This window comes from Ursus americanus, chromosome 17 (genome assembly GCF_024610735.1).
Source record: "Ursus americanus isolate L20-20 chromosome 17, mUrsAme1.1.p, whole genome shotgun sequence".
Classification (NCBI taxonomy): domain Eukaryota; kingdom Metazoa; phylum Chordata; class Mammalia; order Carnivora; family Ursidae; genus Ursus; species Ursus americanus.
The window spans coordinates 26450415-26466806 of record NC_142143.1 but is presented as its reverse complement, the minus strand read 5'-3'; the positions used below and the strand labels follow the sequence as shown (position 1 = coordinate 26466806).

Sequence of the window (16392 nt, the reverse complement as noted above, 5' to 3'; positions counted from 1 at the left end):
AATGTCCCCAAGGGTGGTCCTGACCCACTAAAAGCAAGTTTGCTTCAGAGCCAACTTAAAATATTTACTTCCCTGGGTCCCTAAGCAGAGGTGATCTTACCCTTCAATGACTAGTGACAGTGCTACTCCTCCTATTCAATGTTTATATACAGCCGTGTGCAGGAAAATGTTTCACAATTGGCTGGGGGTGGAGGGAGGAAATTTGGACTTTGCCAGTTTTGCTGATGTAAATACAGCCGCCATGGCTGATTTCAAGCTACCAGTGTGATGTCACTAAACACAGTAAATAGACATAACGTCACCAGTAGAGTTAATGTAATATTAAAATGTAGTAAAATGATTAGGAGGTGATGAGTTTTGACTATTAACTATCTTTGTTTTTAATATAGTTTCTTTTGTTATACATTATATAAATTTTGTTAAAATTATATACCTTAATTTTTAATAATGCCTGCGTTTAGTAACAGCTTATGAAACTCTGGAAAATTTAGCAACTGGCTCTTGCAAGCCAGAAGGAGCAGCTCCAACAAACATGTTTAATTATATACATAATAAAGTATATGCTACCTTGTATTATTATTATTATTTTCATCTTTTATGTACCCAACTAGACTAAGTACTGTGCAGTATGAGGTTATTTATCTTAATCTACCAAAGTGTGTCTGTCATAGTTAGAGAGTGCTGGTAAAGTCTATGAAAATTCTCTATGTCACCAAAAGCACAATTATCTCATGCCAGAGGAGTTACAATTGAATGAATTTTAGCTTTATATGCTGCAGTTACATCGCAGACATAGTTGCCTAAGAATATGCCCTCGTCCGGGGCTGGCAAATACATAGGCACATATGCTGCCACCCACCCCTGCCCATACCACTGGCAGACATCATTAATGGATCACTACACTATTCCTCCACTGAATGCTACTAGTCCTCCCGTGGCTCTATAGGAAGCCCTCTTAATCCTGGCCCTGTGCTCTAAATGAAGAATGAGGCCTCCTACAGGGAGGGTAAGGGCTACATGTGGCTAGTGCATTCTTTCAGGTTCATTTTGATGGTGTTGCTACCACAGAGTTAGCCTTCGGAAAATCGTGTTGCCCATTGTTCCCCACTGAAAATCCCTAAGGTGTAAAGTCAAGAGATTTACATTAGCTTTGGCTTTTCTCCCCTCCAGCATTGCCATGGAGAGGTGTCATATGTCTTACTTTAAACAGACCAAATTGTTCACCGTCACTTTGGTCAGTAAACGTACATTGTGGAAGTCCATTATTTAAGTTTCCCTGGCTTTTTACCACTACCACTAGAGGGCGCCATGGAAAGGGAAAGGGGGTGAAACTAAAGGGAAGCCATTTTCCTCTTCAGTGTCTTCACATACTGACTCTCTGCTTAACCTTACCGTCCGGATCAGGAACTCCTGACCTAACCTGCACCGCCGCCTTGGATGCCCCAAACAGCCAGCCGCTTTCCACACAAACAGAAACATCTCTTTTTACCTCTCTGCACCTGCCCCTCTCCTCCGATCCCAATCGCCTTACATTTATCTCAGTCACTTTCCTGTTTGCGTGTCTTTCTCCTCCCATTAGACTGTGAATCCTTGAGGGCAAGGCCAGTCTTTGTGTCCCATGCCGTTGTGGTGCCTAGCACACAGTCGGTCCTCTATAAGCTTTTTTGTGTCACATTAGAGACCTAATTTGCAGAAAGTCACAGACCTCTCATTCAGGGTGAGAGAAATGAAAACCGTACCATCTCATTAAGTTGTAGCACATTTTCCACAAGTACTTAGGCATGTGCTTGGGCCCTGCTCTCTAATTCTTCTTACCATGAAACAATATGGACACTAATCTTCGGCTCTTCCACTGGGTAAAATTCAGCTTCTTAACGCTGCATCCTAAAGGTCTGATACAGAAAGAATCTGGATGTCATTCACCCCGATACTGTAGTAGTTTTCATTGACGGTCTCACAGAAAAGCTGGGGGGACAAGCTTCTAACCCAAATTACTTCTGGCTGCCTCCCTTCTCCCCCTCTGAAATTCTTAGAGGGTTTTTTTTTCCCCCTGTTGACTTTAATTATGTTCTCCCAATAGCCTTTTGAAATTAGGCAAGCTTCTGGGAGCATTTTGAAAGGCCCTGTGAGCTTCCTGGTCAGCATTTTCAATCTCTAATTATAACTTTGCATGATGGCTTCACTTAATACTTGTCAGGTGGGGCTAGGAGTAATTGATGGTTTGAAACTAAATCTTCAGTAGCCACCACCAAGGTATTGAGGCTTAATTCCTCTCATGTTCTTAGAGAAGCTGCTGAAAACGAAGAGGAAATTTATGCTATCCTCCATCCTAGGAAAACACAGGGACTTTATTAGAGTGTAGTGAAATATTTATAGGAACTTCAGAGCTTGTGGGGCTCAAGGACTGAATTCACCTTACTCCTTCATTGGCACACTTGTTTCCAGGGAAATCTATCACAGCGTGGTCTGGATACATGACTTTGGAAACACTGCTTTTAATGAACAAATGAGGAAAGGTGTGTGGTTTTCTTTGGAAAGAACATTTCTCTTTCCCACTGCCTTCACAAAAAGATAAAAATGTGCTAACACAGAGAATAGAAATAAAGGGACTATTTTGAAACAGAGACAAAAGCATTTTGACTGGAGAAATGATGATTGGTGAAGTTAAAGGATTTCTTTAATACAAAGAATAGGCTTAACTTTTTGTTTAGAAGGGAACTTTGTGTCTCAATCTTTTGTTGTGAGTTTCTGTTTTACCAAACTCTTGTTCTTATTGCGGGCTTCACTGTCTTCTCCTCACCTTCCCTTACCCCTTCCATGTTGCTTTATTGGTATTTACTGTCCTTCTGGCAAGACATCTCATTCCTTTCCATGCTGCCTCTTCCATCAAAGGTAAACTAAGATACGTTCCTTAGCCCATTCCAGATGCTTCATCCATCCATCCACTCGTTCATAAAACATGTATTATGGGTCAGCCGTTGGCTAGATGGGGCAGGTACAAACACGGAGCAGTCCCCACTCTCAAGGGACTCTCAGTTTAGTGAGATTGTTTGGAACCATCTGGCAACATAACGAACTATATGAAATATTGAAGCTATGTTAAGATTCTCAGAGATTCTCATCATTCCTCCATGCTTGAGGGTTCTTATTAACTGACACATATGTAACACTAACCTAGTGGACAAGATGTAACTATGATTCCTTGACCTGAATCTACAAGCCCTCAGTGTGCCAAGTGCTGGGACAGAGAGGTGAGGGAAGGCTGGTAGAAGTCTGGAACTTCGGCAAAGAACAGGCAATCAATTCATAGAGAGTTCCATTTTCCTCTCATTCAGCAGCTGTAGGTAAGATACCATGTTCCCAGGGATCAGGCTTTTCCCACAGCAGAGCTGTAGCAACCTATTATAAGCTTACGTGGAATGATTCACATTCCCTCTCTTAACGTTCTCCCCAGCCAAACTAGCCAGGTCCAGGATAAACCTCAGGGCCCACAGTGGGATTCTTTTTTTTTTTAAGATTTTATTTATTTATTTGACAGAGAGAGAGAGACAGCCAGCGAGAGAGGGAACACAAGCAGGGGGAGTGGGAGAGGAAGAAGCAGGCTCCCAGCGGAGGAGCTCGATGTGGGGCTCGATCCCGGAATGCTGGGATCACGCCCTGAGCGGAAGGCAGACGCTTAACGACTGAGCCACCCAGGCGCCCTCACAGTGGGATTCTGACATCTAGCTGCAGCATTGGTACACCTGCCCAATAAGAAACCACTGTTTTAATGAAGTAAATGATCCTTAATGACGAAAAGAGCACGAAGATGTCAGTTGAAGCAGAGGCCTACCTCCAAAGTAAAGAGCTTCAAAGAGCATTCCAGATTTCACCTCGCCCTTAAGCCCATACTTGAAGTCAGCATCTATGTACTGCTAATGATTGTTAAATTAAAAGGCAGTCATTTAAGGGAGCACTTTGAGTATCCAGAGTTAAGTTGCCTTCTGCCATATGGCTTTGGGCATGAGGTGATTAAACTACAATGTCCAGAGGCTCTGCTGCTGGGTTGTTTAATGGTGCTACACATCATGAGCCCTGAGATGACAAGAAATCTGTTTTCAGTTTACATTCCCAGTGGAAAGTAAGTCCTTTTGGCCTACAGGGACTAAAACCCTCCTCCAATTGCTATGACTTGCACACTCACTCTGACGCTGCATATAGCCAATAGCTGAAACAGGCCTGGCTCTCAGAACAGAGAGGAGCCTTCATTATGCAGCTGTTCCCAGAGTTTTCAAAAACAGAGAGAGAAGAACAATCTGTAGGGACTAATAAAGCAAGAAGCAAGAGCAGAAGACCCAGCACAAAGCCCTTGAGATAAGGACAATTAAGGGCACATTAAATGGTCTGCAGCCTAGAGCAGTGCGAAGGCTAATCCCTTGGCTAATGGGAATGGCCACCAGCACTTGATCACTTCTCTGCTAAGTACTTTAGCATATATCGCCTCATAATCTTCCCAACAGCCCCTATCAAGGACGTACTATTATCGTCCCCATTTTACCAATGGCAAAACTGCCTTAGAAGAGTTAAGTAAGTTGACTAAGGTCACAGCTAATTAGTGGTAGAGCTAAACTTCAAACTCAAGCCTGCTCAACTCCAGAGCCCAACTTTTTTAACCACAACGGTGGTTGAACATTTCTGCCAGTTTCTTTCTTTCTTTCTTTCTTTCTTTCTTTCTTTCTTTTTTTTTTTTTTTAAAGATTTTATTTATTTGACAGGGATAGAGACAGCCAGCAAGAGAGGGAACACAAGCAGGGGGAGTGGGAGAGGAAGAAGCAGGCTCATAGCAGAAGAGCCTGATGTGGGGCTCCATCCCAGATCACCGGGATCACGCCCTGAGCCGAAGGCAGACGCCCAACCGCTGTGCCACCCAGGCGCCCCTCTTTTTTTTTTTTTTTTAAGATTTTATTTATTAATTTATCAGAGAGAGAAAACACAAGCAGGGAGAACGTCAGGCAGAGGGAGAAGCAGGCTCCCGGCAAAGCAAGGAGTCTGATGCGGGACTCAGTCCCAGGACCCTGGGATCATGACCTGAGCCAAAGGCAGACGCTTAACCAACTAAGCCACCCAGGCACCCCTGCCAGTTTCTTAGTTAAGGGTAACTAGGGGTGAACACCACTATGGGTATTTTTTAGTACCTTGTTTCTAAATATGATTAGTAAACTATGTATGATCCTCACTTCAATGGGCAGACTTAGTCATTTTCAACGTATCCTTTTGTTGGCTTCATAAAACCCAAAGTTAAGGAACCATTTTAAGTGCTACATACAGACACCTGATCCAGCAAACCATACTCAACTACTATCAACAAGATTCTGGAACTCAGAAAGGGCAAAAATAGCTAACTATCACCTGTTTAGAGTTCTGCCTCGATGTGGCTTGTACTTTCTCCATGTGATATTCATTATAATAGTGTAAGTACTTTAAGGATGATAACATAGTTCCAGTCCCCAAGGATCTTATACTCCTACTGGGGCGCCTGAAGACAGTTCAGTAATACTCAAGAACATAAACAACTTAAGCCCTCAATGGCCCAGACAGTACTAAACACAAGCAGAGAATCAAAAGACCTCAAAAGAAAGCCCTTGTTACTTTGCTATGTGAATGACCAACGCAGAGACTCATCCTACCAGACTAAAATCAGAAAAGGAACTCTCGTTCATATACTTTACTTGGCATGAATAAATCATTTGAAATCATAATCAGTCTGAAATTTTGCATGCCAATGATTGAAAGTCTTGCATATCTTTAATAAGGCTTTAAGCACTGAACCAATCAATACCTTCGGAAATTTCTAGCATAATTCTGAGAATCAGAAAATTCTTACAAAAGACAGAGGCACTGTCTCATTCTCAGTCAATAGGTTCTCTTACCTGATGGGCCCTGCTTCATTAACTTTTAACTGGTGCTTTTAATATTCAGTTTGTACTTTTAAACTTTTAAAGCCTTTATCAGATGTTCTTTGAAACCAAATGCATACCACTAAAATACACATGTTTCCAACGTGATCAGATTTCTTTTAAACTTATTCACAAAGACCTTGCGAGGACAAAGAATGTATTTAATGATAGGAACTAGCACGGCGCCAGTAATGAATGGTTCGGTTCTGCCAATAATACCCAAAACTAAAGCAATAATTTTTTAAAGCCTTGTTTTGCTTTAGCAATTTAAAATAAAGTATGTTCCCATATATTATCTTATTTAGTCCCTATGACAACCATAGAGCCAAGCGGAGTGAGTTTTATTATCTCCATTTTAAAATAAATATAGTTCACAGCCTTCAGATAATGGAGCCAAGCTTACACAACCAATGCATGGCAGAGTCGCCACCAGAATTCCGGCCTCTTGGTTCCCAGACGATTGCTATTTCAATTCAGGTATTTATATCAAACAATTTAACTTCTATTCCTATGTGATCTCTGCAAGGACAGGTTGCAAGTCTTATCTGTCTTTGGATCCCTGGCACCTGACTTGGGACAAGTGAGAGTTTATGGTGGACCAGAAATAAAGACACTGTGTGCTCATGTCTGTGCTTTTCACAATCACTATTACCAGTTAGTTGGGTTGAGCTAAGACTAATAAGGCCAGAGTTTTAGGTTTTAAATACCCATGGGACAATTAGCTTTCTTGTATCCCATGGCCAAACAATGGTTCCTAAACACAACCAGTCATCTGACTAACCTATTCCAAGAGGAATCTGGCAAGTTAGTGGATAGCTTGGTCCAACTTATTTCCGTAAATCCATCCATCCATACTTGAGATTGGAGACTGTCACACCTACGTCTAACTTCTCAGGAAACATCCTCACCAACAGTCTCCCCCAGAAGGATTCCCAGACAAGGCCTTATAGACCAGTGGCCATGATCTGTTCCCAGTAACACCTCCCCTCAACCCGGCATAACTGATTGGAGCGGGCTTGGTGCTTGACCCAAAAGCAGTCAATGGGCAGCCAAAAACCTTTGAGGTGTTCTGGCAAGAAGACTCTGCCCCATCAGAAATGATGGGGATTTACAGTGCTGATCAAATAGCCCTTATCAGGAATTCAAAGTGAAGATACAAGGAAAGAGTAACTTAGGAGCAAGAAGAGAGAGACTCAGAGGTGGAGACACATTGATGGTGGAGCACCAGAGTAGGGAATATGGGAGACCTCCTACTCGGGCTTTGGCCAGGTAGAGCCAATCTTTTGAAGCCAGTGTTGGGTTTTCTTCCCGTCCAGGCCAGTAGCTCCTTAACCTTTTGGGATCTTGATCCTTTTGATAATCTGATGAAAGATATGGGTCCTTGTCTCAGAAAAATTTATCTACAAAAATTTAGACCAATGATTGCATCTAATTTCAGGGGGGTTCTTGATCACCTAAAGTCTAACCTCAGACCCACTGAAAACCTATGGACCACAGGGCAAAGACTCTTGCTTAAACTGTTCATCTACCATGTGATCTCTGAAGTTCAGCATGTAGTATAGGGCTTGGAATATAGTGAGTAAAACACACAACTTGGTTGAATGAATAAATGAATGATTGAGTCAATAAGTAAATAAAAGAAGTACAGTTTGGAGTTCATGTCCTGTTGCTAGTACACTGGGAACATCCTTTTCTTATCTTATGAAATATTTTATTAACATAGCTGGGAAGCATGGCTGGAAGGAATACCTGTTACTTGTACAGATGCTGTTTAATATACCCACTAACATAGTTGATGGGCACACTATCACCTTCCACATCCAGAACTAGAAGGGCATTGTGCCTACCAGTATACCAATGAGAACCTGGAATGTCATAGCCCACAATGGTAGCCCTACTTTTCCAGTAGATAAAGATATGAAGATAAAGATAAAGATAAAGATACTAGGTTTTCTACTTGAAATATATGTATATATATATAATGGTTTAGAATTTAAGCTACTTTTTCTTAACATACAACTTTAAAAATAACATTGACACTCTTATTTCTTTTCTGACTTCTGGGCAAAAAAACTATTTTCAATAATCTGGAATTTAATTACAGGTTGAACATTAGCTGGCTTCTCATTCAGACAGATAGAGACAGAGAGAGAACAGCCTACTTTCCTTTGGTTACTCTGGCTGGGTTTATTTGGGCTATTACCCATCGGAAGATTGACCAGGGTGTAAATTCTTTGAGGGCAAGACTACGCCACATAGCTTTGTATCTGCTCCTCTTGCCCACTGCCAATCCAAGTGTACTACAAATAGAGGGATTTTAATTAAATTTATGTAGTGGTCCATAAAGTGGGGAGGATAGATCTGCTTTTTGATTTGGGGAGGAAAACAAAGAGAAATACAGTAAACTGCAATGATCTCAATTTTTTAAAAAGTATTGGCAGTCTTCATTTCAAACTGATTACATTTACAAGTAAAAATCCATCCCATGGTTAATTATTTTTAAATAATTTATCGCACAACTCCTAAGTAAAAAGCTGCACTTCACTCTAAGTTATCACTAATTAAAATAGCAGGATGTGGAATACATCGCATGTTTTCACATAAAGAGGTTTTTTCCCCCTTTGGATCAAATACCCCAGTAGTATAAGAAGAATGACAGTTCCATCCATTTGCAATGCACAATTTAGGGGATATATTTGTCTCAACACTTCCTCCTGGACACTAGTGGCACAAAATATTGTACTGTGCTTCCATCCAAGGAGCACAAACATTCTCTCATTAATATATTTAAAGCCCATTTACAGGAAATCTATACTTGGTTTGTGGCATAGCTACTAACCTCAAAGACCTAATTTTTGCTAGCTCTTGAGTCACTTAGGTTCCTAAGCATAGCATTTATTCTTTTAATGTGATCTTCAAAATATGACTATGGTATTCAACATGTGTGTGGGGTGAGGAGGAATGAAGAAGCCAATATTTCCTGAATATTCTTCGTGTAATAGGGACTTTGCAAAGATGGTGTCATCCTAAAGAGTTCTTTTTACCCATTTTACAGACCAGGAAGTTGAGCTACAGAGAGGTTAAGGTGCTTGCCTGGGGTCACATAGCCAGAAAACAACAGAGTCTGGATTTGAATCAGTACACTCTGCCCTTAAAGTGTAGGTCCTAGACTCTTGCTGCCTCCCCAGCAGGGACCCATGACAGGGAATGGTTGTCTGAATCACCTCCGTTATTACGAATCATGCATTAAAGACCAGTTCTGTTTGATAAGGTTAAAAGACAAAGACTCCAATTCCCTGCTCTCACAGTTTGGAGCAATCACTTCAGCGGAGAATGATCCACATGTTGGTCTTAGGTCCCACCCTTTCTTACTGGAGGCAGGACCGGGAAGTAGAGTAACTCTCTGCAGCCTAAGAAAAAACTAACAGGTCAGAACAGGGAGCTGCTCTAACCCAGCAGTGGAAGGCCAAGTTAAAGAATAGAAAGGCGTAACCTAAACCCAGAACTTGGCTCTCAGGTTTAAATGCCTCACCACGTAACTTCGGCCATGGCACGCTGCAACAGCAGTGAGAACTAGCTCCCGAGTTGGGGCTCAGATTCCATTTCTGCCTCCAGTAAGACTTTGCAGGGTGACTTTGGGCCTGACCCTTGACTTCAGTGTTCTCATCTTTGGAGTGAGACATGGCGATGTCTGCCTAGCATCCACCTTCTAAGTTGGTTTTTAAAGTACAACTGACACAGCCTTGGAGCAGACGCTAGCATAGAGGGTAGCTCTCCCCATACACACAGCAGACCTTGTACCAAAGACCAGACCGTCAGGCTCTATCCTTTGGGGAAGACCTTTGGGCAATCTGTACATCCAGACCCCAAACCTTTACCAACAATTCCACATTCTCCCAACAGTGCTCTTTGGTAGTTATAGATATTATAGCCCCACTGCTGTCCAGGATCAGAACTTAAGAAGTTGAAAGGCTCCAGGAAGACGCGGTGTCTTGTCTCCACATCAAGTAAACAGCCTGTGGCATTGCTTTCTGACAGGTGATGACACACATGGGGCACCAGGGAAGGAACTGTGTTTACATGACACTTAATATCCTGAAAGGCATTGGGTATATGGGGGTGCCCATATCCCAGTAACCCAACCCCCTGGCCTTGGACCAGTGGTGAATTCAAGATGATCTCTACCATTTGCTTGGCTGTCATCACCTCCCCAACCTGTGGGAAATGGCTAATGGCTCCAGAGAATGGCCCCAACCTTTCAAGTAGAAAAAAACCATAGTGTGTTACATGTTACCCAGCCAGTAGAAGAGAAAGGGGACCTTTAAGAAAATGTGTCTAATGTTCGAAGGAAAAGTAGGGCAAGCTTTTGAAATTATTTTCATAGTCTTTAAACTAGAGAAATAAATTACCAGAGCTAATAGTTATAGATATCAGGACAGGCAACCAGGCTAAGCTCTATATTTCTGTGATTCTGACACCTGTTGGGGAGTACCTCATGGGCTCATACTCCAGGAGGCACTTAATATACATTGTCTGAACTAATCCTCATGACAATATATCATCCTCTGGCATGAACCAGCAATACGACCTTGAGCCAACATTGACATCTCTGGGCCTGGTCCTCTTCTAATGCCAGGGTAAGAATTATCAACATGTATGCCAAAATCCCCAAGGCTTATGCCAAGAAATGGAATAGACAGGAAGACAGTGAGCCATGCTGAGGGTGTAGATAAATCTGATACATAGAGGGAGGGAGAGGGGGAGAAGCAGTGCAAATAGATGGGAGGAAATCTAGGGAGAAACAGAAAGGCAAATTCAATAAGCACTTTCAAAGTACGAGCCTCAAAACAAGAGCCTTTCTTCCTTGGAATATTACTGTTTTGTGCCAGCTTAAGAGGCCTGACTACCTCCCGTCTGCTTCAGAAAATAGACAGGCTAACAGGAAACAGTTTCAGATTCCACAGTGATTATAGCTACTTAAGTTTGACTTACCAAATACTGTCTCAAACAGATGGTATGTAACATTTGATTAAGGGCTTATCCTGCAAGCCCAACAGGGAACATTTCTTCCCCTCTTAATATAGAAAAGATGCAGAGAAGAAAGGAAATAAACTGACATCTTAGCTCACATTCCATGTATGTCAGTTTTGCTCAATGTCTGTGCCTTTCCTGAAATGAATCTATGCTTATTATGTAAGTCAAGACCAAACTACATAATAGTGACACCATAGAATCGGTGAAAAAGGATATGGAAGAACATCTCATCAAGCTCAGAAATGGAGACTGGGAAAGGTTACCTGATGTTCCCAAGGTCATACTGTGGCAAATATGGGACCAGGTCTTCTAACTCAGGGTCTGGCATTCACACTAGTCTTTATGTGTGCATAATGTTCAATGTGGCGAAAACATACAAATTTTTTAGCACCATCATTACTAAATTAGCACCAATCTCTGATGAGCAATTATCAGAACTTGAAGCTGATGGGTAATGCCAGTCAAGTCCAGTTAATGAGCCAAAAGCTTAGTTCTTCAAAACACTTAACATTAATCAGCATTTGGCTTTGGTTTGTGACAAGTGTTTTCAAAACATCACAGACAATTACAATATTCTTAGCTTTGCCTAGTGTAAATACAAAATGAAAGAAAGTCAGAATTTCATAAATGACAGTCTCCAGAATGGAAATAATGAGTCCCACAGAGAAGGTACAATGTGTTCATCTTTCTAGAGGCCAAATGTAATTTGGGAACTAATGAGGTCACTGAGAGATTACAAAGTGTGAGCCTTCTGCTTGCTGTGAATGAAAGGGCGAACAGGATCAGCCACACAATGCAGTTAGAAAGGAATTACCCCAGGATTCATGCCCATGTCCCACTCCCAGGCACACCACCTACCCCCATGGTCACCAGCAGTGACACAGAGGAGAGGGTTCCCCAGAATCTAGTGGGGTGAGGAAGCAGCATTCTGAGAGGAATTGGAAACTCAACACATGATGGCCTGGTGCTGGGAAAGTAGCAGAGGAGAAGAAGCCAGGAGATTAAAAAAAAAAAATGGTAAGGGGGGCGCCTGGGTGGCTCAGTTGATTAAGTGTCTGCCTTCAGCTCGGGTCGTGATCTCGGGGTCCTGGGACATGATCTTGGGGTCCTGGGATCGAGTCCCACATCGGGCTCTCTGCTCAGCAGGGAATCTGCTTCTCCCTCTCTCCCTCTGTGCTCTCCCTCCCTCTTTCCCTCTCTCTCAACTAAATAAATAAATAAATAAAATCTTAAAAAAAAAAAAGTAGGAGGATAATGCCTTAGCTGCAAGGTCCAGGGTTCCAAGAAGAGTTCTATTGTAATTTTGTTCTCTGGGTTTCCTGCGGCAGTTCATCTATGACCTGCCTATCTATCTACCTACCTACCTACCTATCTATCTATCTATCTATCTATCTATCTATCTATCTTACTCTTACCATTACAAGCTAAAACCCAATTGTGGTTAATGTTAGGTTTCCTGAAAGAGGATTGTTTCATTCACTGGTCTTAGACAGCATTACTTACCAGCTAGTTTTATATTAATAAAAAGTATGTTAATCAATTAACCAGTCATTGTTGATCAGCCGCATTAATAGTTAACATTTACTGAGAAGTCACTGTGCCACAAACAACACTAAATGCTTTCCCAGAATCTTCTCATTTACTAGCCACTGTAACCTTCTAACATGATAATAACAATCATAGTCACTTTCAGGAATTTATTCAACACATATATTAAGCACCTGTGGATACGATGCACTGTTCTAGGCATTAGGGATACAGCAGTGAATGAAGCAGGCAAAGTCCCTCCTCTCTCTTAGGTAACATATCAGTTAGCTATCGTTGCATAAAAAATCTCCCTTAAACTTACTGGCTAAAAAAATCAGCATTTACTATTGCTCATAAATGTATGGGTTCCCTGATCTTGGCTGACTCGTTCACGTATCTGTAGCCATCTAGCAGGTTGGCTGGTCTAGAAGAACCTGCACTGGCAAGACTCCTCTCTCTGCCATGAGGTTACCATCCTCCAGCAGCTCTCCGGGGTGTGTTCTTTGTGGCAAAGGCAGGGGTCCCGAGAGAGAGTGAAAATGTGCTACACCTCTTGACACCTAGACTGAGAATTAGCATGGTATCTTCTGCCACATTCTATTGGCCAAAGAATGTCATAAGTACAGCCCAGATTCAAGGCTGGGGAAATGGAGTCCACTTCATGATGGGAAGAGACACATTGGAAAATACATGGATACAGGGAGGTCATTAATACCCTCCATCTGTGACATATGGAATGATGGCTGAAATGATGCTAAGGAATTCATGACAAGAGTTCATTTGAGTCTCACAAGTACCCTGTGAGGCAAGTTGTGCTACCAATCTTCGTTTTCTAGATAAGGAAACTGAGGTCTAGAGAGGTTGAAGAATTTGCCTAACATCTACAGATATTCCATGATGCAGTGAAGATTCAAACCCAAGACTGTAGTACCTGAGCACTGAACCACCATGTGCTTCTCTCCACCCTGGGCACCTCAGGAGAGAGAGAAAGTACAAAACATGGCCAGTACCTGCAAGGTCCTTCCGGGCCTCCTGGGGATACACAACATAAATCCATGAAGAACCAGTAACCATACATGCCTCTAAGCTATACTTCCTTGATAATTGCCAACACAGGCTGAGGATAAAGGCAGCCAAGACAAGAGACAGAAGCTTCCATGAATAGGGGTACACTAACTGAGTTTTGGAGGTCATGGACAGTGAACAGCAAATGGCATCCCTCTAACTTCTATGTAAAGAGGTTTCTGCACCTTCCTCACTTATAGAATAAACTTCAATTTCCCTAGGATAGCATTCAGTATTTCTAACATATGGATTTATATAGCTTAGCATTTTATTCAGCTACAAGCAATCAAAAATCTGATTACCAGTGATTTTTACTCAAATAGGGATTTTTTTTTTTCTCCATGCACAATGCATGTGAGGGAAAGCAGTCCAGGGCTTCCCTGGAGCCAGGGGATGTCATCGAGGAATTAGGATCTTTCTTTCTTCTCTGCCATCCTCAAAACATATCCTCATTCGTGTGGGTTGGAGGATAGGGTCTCATGGTGCCAGGATGGCTGCTATACCCACAGGTAATTGTGTGTGGGTCTAAGTAGGAAGGAAGGAGAGGAAGCCCAAGGTGAGCATGCCAGCACACCCTGTCCACTGTTTAAATGCTTCCCCACGATGTCCACAAGCTTACACTCTCTTTACTCTCTTTGGTCAGAAGTTGGTAATGCAGAGCTGCAAGGGAAGCTGCGGAAGCTGGTGTTTCAGTGTTCTATTTCCATAATACGGGAAAATGAGGCAGAATGGGGCTGGAACTGGCTTTTGTATGCCCCAGCAAACTGAAGTTGTCATCCCAAGAGCACTTCAGTCAATTGCTCTCTTGGCTCCCTTTCCTCCTCATGACCTTCTCCCTTCATGGACTGTGGATATTCTTCTATGACTTTCCTGATCCCCAATGGCAGGCATGACTTCTATCAAGCTCTTAGTCCTTTCTCTCTGCTGCTGCTGTTGTGGCATTTAGCGCTTTCCGCCTTGGGTTGTCCTGTAGTAGAATGCAAACTCTTCATGTCAAGGACCATGTCTTGAGTCTTGTTCCACCTACAGCACCTCCCATAGCTCCTGGCACATGCAGGCATCATCACAGGAAGGGATTTTGCACCATGACTCAGTGCACACAGACGATGAGGGGAAGAAGAGCAGCCCCAGTAATTTGAGGACTGTCAGGGGCAGATGACTGGCATCATGGTGGTGCCATCAGTGGTAGGACTCTGCTGAGCTCTGCTTCAGACTCACTGAGTATGAGTTGATCACTGAACTCACAACTAGAAATTTGAAACAGGCTTCTGGTTTTAGGAGAAAGATCAGATTGAGTTATAGGTTTGAAACTCGTTGCCAAAAAGGAAGATTCAAAATGGAAAGGCCTGAGGATTCCACCCGCAGTCAGAAAAGAACATGGGGAAAGAGGAAGGAGTGAGCTCCAAAGATCAAGCAAATGTCAAAAGCAGAGCTGGACAATGACGCAGGTCTGACATCACCAACATTTTGCCAGGCAGGGAGCACTGGTGCGCTTGTCCAAGCGGTCAGGGTGTCCTCAGGAAGAACAACGGAGGCCAGACTTGAGCAAGTATTTTCAGTCCAAACTCTAAATTTCAAGATAACTAAGGATAGAGGCAACAGACATGTGCTTCTGTGAAGCAATAAATAAACAAATGTCTGGTTTCCTTACATGGCAAATGACAGAACCCGAACTGAAATTGGCTTGAAACTGGCTTATGTAAAAGAGAATTTACTGGCCCACAAAAGAGTAGGGATGGCTTTTGCTTCAGGCATGGCTGGATTCAGGGTCCAAGTAATGTCTTTAGGAGCCATCTCTCATCTCTCTTCATTTCTGATTCTCTCTTAATGTAGGACTCATTCTCCCTTAAAGCAGATGACTTTCCCCATGCATCAAGGAAACTGGACAGAAAGCAACTCTAGTCTACAACATCTTTTTTTTTTTTTTAAGTAGTCTCCACGCCCAGCTCAGAGCCCAATGCAGGGCTTGCACTCATGACCCTGAGATCCTGAAATCAAGACTTGAGCTGAAATCAAGAGTCAGACACTTAACCGACTGAGCCACCCAGGTGCCCCTAGTTTACAACATCTTTGCAGCCTGTGATTCCAAGACTCTCTCCCTAAGCTCCTAAATATCACATCTCAAGGAAGAATCTAATAGGTCCTTCTAGGTTTCCTGCGTATTCCCAAGCCCAGGGAATGAAGCATGCTGATTGACTGGGCTGAGGTCACACACTTCTCTGGAATTTGTGGGGCTGGGGGTTCTCATTAAAAAAGTAGTTCTGTTGGCAGAAGAGAAGTACTAGACAGACAAAAACAACAAAAGTCTTCTAAGGCCTGTTGTAAATAGGCTTTGACCACTTGGGCCTTGCTTCCTTGTTGTGATTCAGACACACAGAGCCTATTGATAATTTAACAGTGAAGACCTGCTTGACTCACTGCCCTGGCGTCCACTTGCCTGTTTAGCTAGTAAACAGACTCTTTACCTCACTCCAGGCTCTCAGACATATCCCAGGAAGAGGAACTAAATGGAAACTTAGGCCAGTCAGTCTCAAGACTTGCCATTTTCAGTCACTGAATTCAGCCGCAGTTGCCTCAGAATTACATCCATTTGGGATTCTATTTGGCTCCTCCCCATGCCTTCCTAAGCTACATCTTGGATTCCTACTCTATATACTATTTCCTCTGTGCCTGGGATATTATTTTATTCTCTCCTGGTATAATCCCCTAAGTTCCCATGACTAGTCTCCACTCTTTCATTCAACAGCTACCTGTACAAAAGCTGTCTGCAGCTGGATACTGAACTCTACTCACTTGTCGAGCTTTCTTCCCATTGCCCACTGGTTGGACC

At 42.6% G+C, this 16392-nt stretch overlaps 1 protein-coding gene across 3 annotated transcripts in view; it reads right to left on the bottom strand.

The window, feature by feature from the left end:
* LOC148108652 (uncharacterized) overlaps positions 1–16392 on the bottom strand; it is a 125390-nt gene that overhangs the window by 36807 nt on the left and 72191 nt on the right. The window lies entirely within an intron of this gene.